Below are 4,943 nucleotides of genomic sequence, written 5' to 3'. Positions count from 1 at the left end.
TTTTCTCGCTTTAAACATTGAGCAGTCAACCCATAAATCAGCCCAACATTCAGCATCAGTTCAAGTTTATTTTCAGCATTCAGATTTCAGCAAGATCTTGCCACAAGAGAAGACAATAGCAGTGAACAGCCGAGAATGGAAACACTTTAGCTGTATGATTTGAACCCAATACACTCAACAAAGGAGTCATAGGTTTTCCACAAAAAGGAATGTCTAACAAAGGACCCTTTGATAGATTGTATTACAACCTGAAATCAAGCCTCCAGATAGAAACCACCACATCAGTTAGGATTGCACTATAGAGACATGCTTTCTCCCATGCTTCAAAGATCTCATATTTGGATTTTGGAGCCTTTCACTCAGTATACCATCAGCAACAACTAGCAGATGGTACCTATTAACCTCCAAAGACAATTGAAGTCAGTGAAACGTATATGGATACAGTGATCTCTAGGTTTTGGGCTTGAAGCACAAGATTGCTGAATCCCATTTCAACAACCATATTGATATGTTTATGTTTTAGTATCCACCCTGAATGAAGCTATTCAGGCGCTTCAACTCTTCTTGATGTTCATCCACCACAGCACGCACTACATCACCAATCGAAACCATTCCCTTCATTTTCTTTCCTTCAATCACTGGAATGTGTCTGATCCTTTTATCTGTCATCAGCTCCATTGCTCGCAGAACTTTGGTCTCTGGAGTCACTGTGATAAGCTTATTCTCCTCAGTCATGATATCGCCAACTTTGATTGTTTTGGATGACCTACCCTGCACAATTATCTTTCGCAAGTAATCTCTTTCTGTGACAATCCCTGCAATAGCCTGCTGTTCACTTGGCTTTACCACCAGAAGAGCCCCACATTGTGTTGAGTCATAGATTTCACAACCTCGTACACTGAGTCCTCTGTTGTACAGAAGAGCCAGGAACCATCAGCTTTCTCACCCTTGGCTTTCAAAATATCAGAAATAGTTGTGCTTTCAAAGCCATGCTCTTCCAGGCGCTCAGGGGCTCCAGACTGAGATCGCTGGAAAATGGCAGGTCGTGCAGAGGGGCTGGCAACTTGAATATGTTGCAGCACCGATTCTTAGAGAAGCCTTCCTTTGATGGAGAAAGACCTAGCAATTGCTTGCATTTTGGCCGGTGATACAATGACAATAGAGTATCTGCGTGACAGTGTTGCGTCTTCCTGAGCAGCCAAGTTGCACAAACGCCGCAAAAGTTAAGCTATGTCACAAGCATCTTGTACAGGCAGACCCCAGAGAGAGAGACAGGAAGGGCTCCCCATTCGCATTCTGCCGACCAAAGGCAATCACCACAGACTCCCCATCTACTCTGGAATCCAGCTGAGACTGTGTGTTAATGTACCCATACTCTGCATCTACTTGACTGGATAAGTGATCAGGTCTCGAAGCGGCGGTGTGAGCACGCATAGCACAGGATTCTTGGGGAACGACTCCTTGATCTCCCCAGTTTTGAGATCAGAAGTTCTCTCTGTGGGGGAGTAAATGAATCATCGATCCTGTCATACATACATGAGGTCTGTTTTGGTGTGTGTATCTGATGCCCAGCTTTCTCGATCAACGCACGAATATGACTGATAGTGCAACGCAATTTGAAGTCACTCGATATCTTTGTGCTTTCAACTACGAGCTGCTCTCTCTCCGCATAGTCCAAAACAAGTGTATCCAACGCATTCCAGTTAACAGGTGTATTGTCCATGAGATTCACATCCATGCGCGTTTGATGAATACTGCGGTGCAGACAGATTGTTCAATACATCTGTGAAACCCTTGAGCAGTTTTTCTTTTAAACTGGAGGAGGGTAGTGCCCGTTGAGAGGGAGTGAAGGTTAGCTAATTTCCTGCGATGGTGGCCTGTTCCTATTTTTGTTGTGTCTGCCTCCCCTTTTTCCCGTTAATTCTGGCCATTTCCAAAATAGCCTATTCTTTTCCCTCCAAAAACAGTTTAAAACCTGAATATAGGTTTTTCCTCTTCCTCCTTTTTCACCTTTAGCTATAACGTTAATCTCCAATTCTGCCTATGTAAAGCATAACCTATAATAAGGGCATTCCAAGCTATTGCATTCCGGACAAGAAGCTCCAACACTCCCTATGCTTTTCCAAATGCACCACACTTGGCATACATATCCACCACAGCAGTCCCAAGTGCTGTACATACCCAGCAATAAGTGCATTCCAAGAGTCTACATCTCGACAAGGGAACCCGTTCAGCACTCCTTAAGTTTTGCCCATTACACATGATATTCCTGAATTTACACCTTTGTCTTCATAGCTTAAATGTCAGCTTCTATAAAGCTTCCTTTGATTCCACGGTATCCTGCACTTTTCTTCGAGTTCATCATTAAAATTATCAGCTGGATAATGTCCTTTGGCATCAGTTTTTAATATTTTTCTAATACACGCACATCATGCATCCAAACAAAATCATACGCATGCACTAAGGGAATATATACATTGGATGCGGATTATTAAAATGCATCACACAAACAATGAATCACACGCAGAAATTAACACAAATGCACAACAAAAGAAATGGAGGTGTATACGACTCGGATGCGCAGCAACACGACATCCACCCTCTCTAAACCTGCGCATCCTCTGGATGTGCCAACTAACCAGGATCATTCAACTCCACAAATAGGTCGAGTCCATCTTCTGATTCTAGTAGACCTGTTTCTTCATCGGCTTCATCATCTATGTCTTCTGTCTCTTCTGCTTGTCTTTCTCCTATCTCCTCTTCTTCTGTCAATGCTTCAAGTGCATATTCTTCATCTTCTCTTCTCTTGAAAATCTTGACTCGTTTTCCAGCAATAGGCACCCTCAATTTTGTTCCATCTAACTCAGCCAGCTCATAGGTACCATTGTCAAAAACCTTTTTCACTTCATACGGTCCAAACCATCTTTGAACCATTTTTCTCATGCTACTATGCTGATTTTCTAGACTACTGTCATATACTAGAACCCAATCTCCTTCTTTTATGGCTCTAGGCCTCAAGCGATGCCTTAAATCAAACCTGTCCTTATTTCTAAGACGGGCTGCCTTCAAACGGTCAACGGCTAGCTGCACGTCTTCTGTCCTTCTCTCTAGTTGACGAATCCGAAGGGCTAACAGCTCTTCCCTTGATAAATTCTCATGCCACGGAAGAACACTCCAAGTGAGAGCACAAATTTCAGTAGGCATGACAGGTTTTTGCCCATACATCAACTCCGCAGGCATGTATCCAGTAGTCACACTATGTGTAGAGCGATCAGCCCACAATGCAAAAGGTAGTAATCTCGGCCAATCTCCAATCCGACCTCTACAAGCTTTTGCCAATGCTTTAACTATTGGCAGATGTCCTCTTTCACTTTTGCCATTTCCCTCTGGATTATAGGCAGTAGTAAGAGCCAATTTAATCCCAAGCCGTGAGAAGAATTCTCTAGCTTCATCAGCATCTAGTTCTCCACGATCAGCTGTAATCTTGCCTATACATCCATACCTGCAAAATATTTCTTCCAACAAGAATTTACATACTGTAGTGGTGGTCTTCGTTCGCAACGGTCTACCTTCAACATAGTTTGTAAGATCCTCCCTAGCCAAGACAAGATATCTCATCTGCCAAAGTCCCACTGGCAAAGTAACCAAGTCTACCACCCATTTGTAATGCATACATAGTGGATAAGTCGGATGCAACTCATCACGATGTCGCACTAAAGAGTAAAGCTGGTAGTCCCTGCAAGTCTCCACAAAGTGAGAAACATCTTTATACATCCCTTTCCACCAGTATCTTTCTTTGATTTTCTCATAGGTAGCCCACACACCTCTATGTCCAGCCCATGAGCTCTCATGAAACTCTCGCATAATCTGTATTTGCATCGCTACATCACAAACTACTCTCAAGGGCAAGCCTCCTCTCTTTCTTGGATGCTTCAAAGAAAACCATCTTTCAAGAAATACCCATAAGCCTTCCTTCTGATTTTCTTGAATTCATCATCTGTCCAATCAGCTCTTCGAGTCAATGAACTTAGATACTGTCCAATTTGCAGCCACTCATCAACATAAAGTTCTTCAATAAAAGCTTCAACAGTAGATACATGACAATCATGAATAAGGACAGAAGCAGCAAACTCTGTCTCATCGTCTTCTGCAAGCATTGACTCCTCATCCTCATATCTCGCTCTAGAAAGCATGTCAGCAACTGGATTATCTTTCCCTACTATGTGTCGAAATTCTGGATTCAATGATTTGATATAGGCAATCCACCGAAGCATCGCTATATCTGGAGTCGAGCAACTAGTAATCATGCCAAGCAAAGGCAAACAATCTGTTTCCACAATAACTGAAGCTCCAATAAAATATCCTTTGTCACACTTCAGTGCAGTGACTACTCCCCACAACTCTCTTTTAATTTGCGGATATCTCCTTTGTCGCTCATTAAGAACTTTAGCTCCAAAGCGGATTGCATACCTATTTCCATCAGCATCATCCTGTCCCACAGCCCAACCTATGCCAATAGGGCTAGTATCAACTGTCAACATGATCGGCCGTCCACACTGATAATCCGCCTTGCGTAGAGTAGGAGCTGATTGCAACAGCTTCTTGAGCTTACGCATGGCTTTTGAATGCTTCTCATCCCAATGAAATTTCTGCCCCTTTCGAAGCAGCTGATAGAGAACATCTGCAATATGAGCAAAATGAGGAATCCAAATCATATAAAATACACAAGCTCCCACAAATCTCCGCACCTCTGAAGTAGTCAAGCAATACTCTGCAATCCTGTTTATGGCATCCACCTTTGCAGGAGAAGGCTTTCTGCCATAATATCCAACCATATGCCCAACTATGATGACTTCATTAACACCAAAGACAGATTTCAGCCCTGAAAGTGTCAAATTTACCTCCTCTAATTGTGTCAATATTTGCTCACAAGCAATCAAGTG

At 42.8% G+C, this 4,943-nt stretch overlaps 1 pseudogene; it reads right to left on the bottom strand.

Annotated features, from left to right (window-relative positions):
• Positions 1-519: 519 nt before the first annotated feature.
• LOC148013758 (CBS domain-containing protein CBSX3, mitochondrial pseudogene) lies at positions 520-1,253 on the bottom strand (annotated as a pseudogene).
• Between the last annotated feature and the right edge of the window lie 3,690 nt (positions 1,254-4,943).

This window comes from Lygodium microphyllum, chromosome 26 (assembly GCF_053477565.2).
Source record: "Lygodium microphyllum isolate KBCC chromosome 26, Lygodium_microphyllum_v1.1.10, whole genome shotgun sequence".
Classification (NCBI taxonomy): Eukaryota; Viridiplantae; Streptophyta; class Polypodiopsida; order Schizaeales; family Lygodiaceae; genus Lygodium; species Lygodium microphyllum.
Note: the sequence above shows the minus strand (reverse complement) of the source record. Positions and strands in the feature narration are given on the sequence as shown.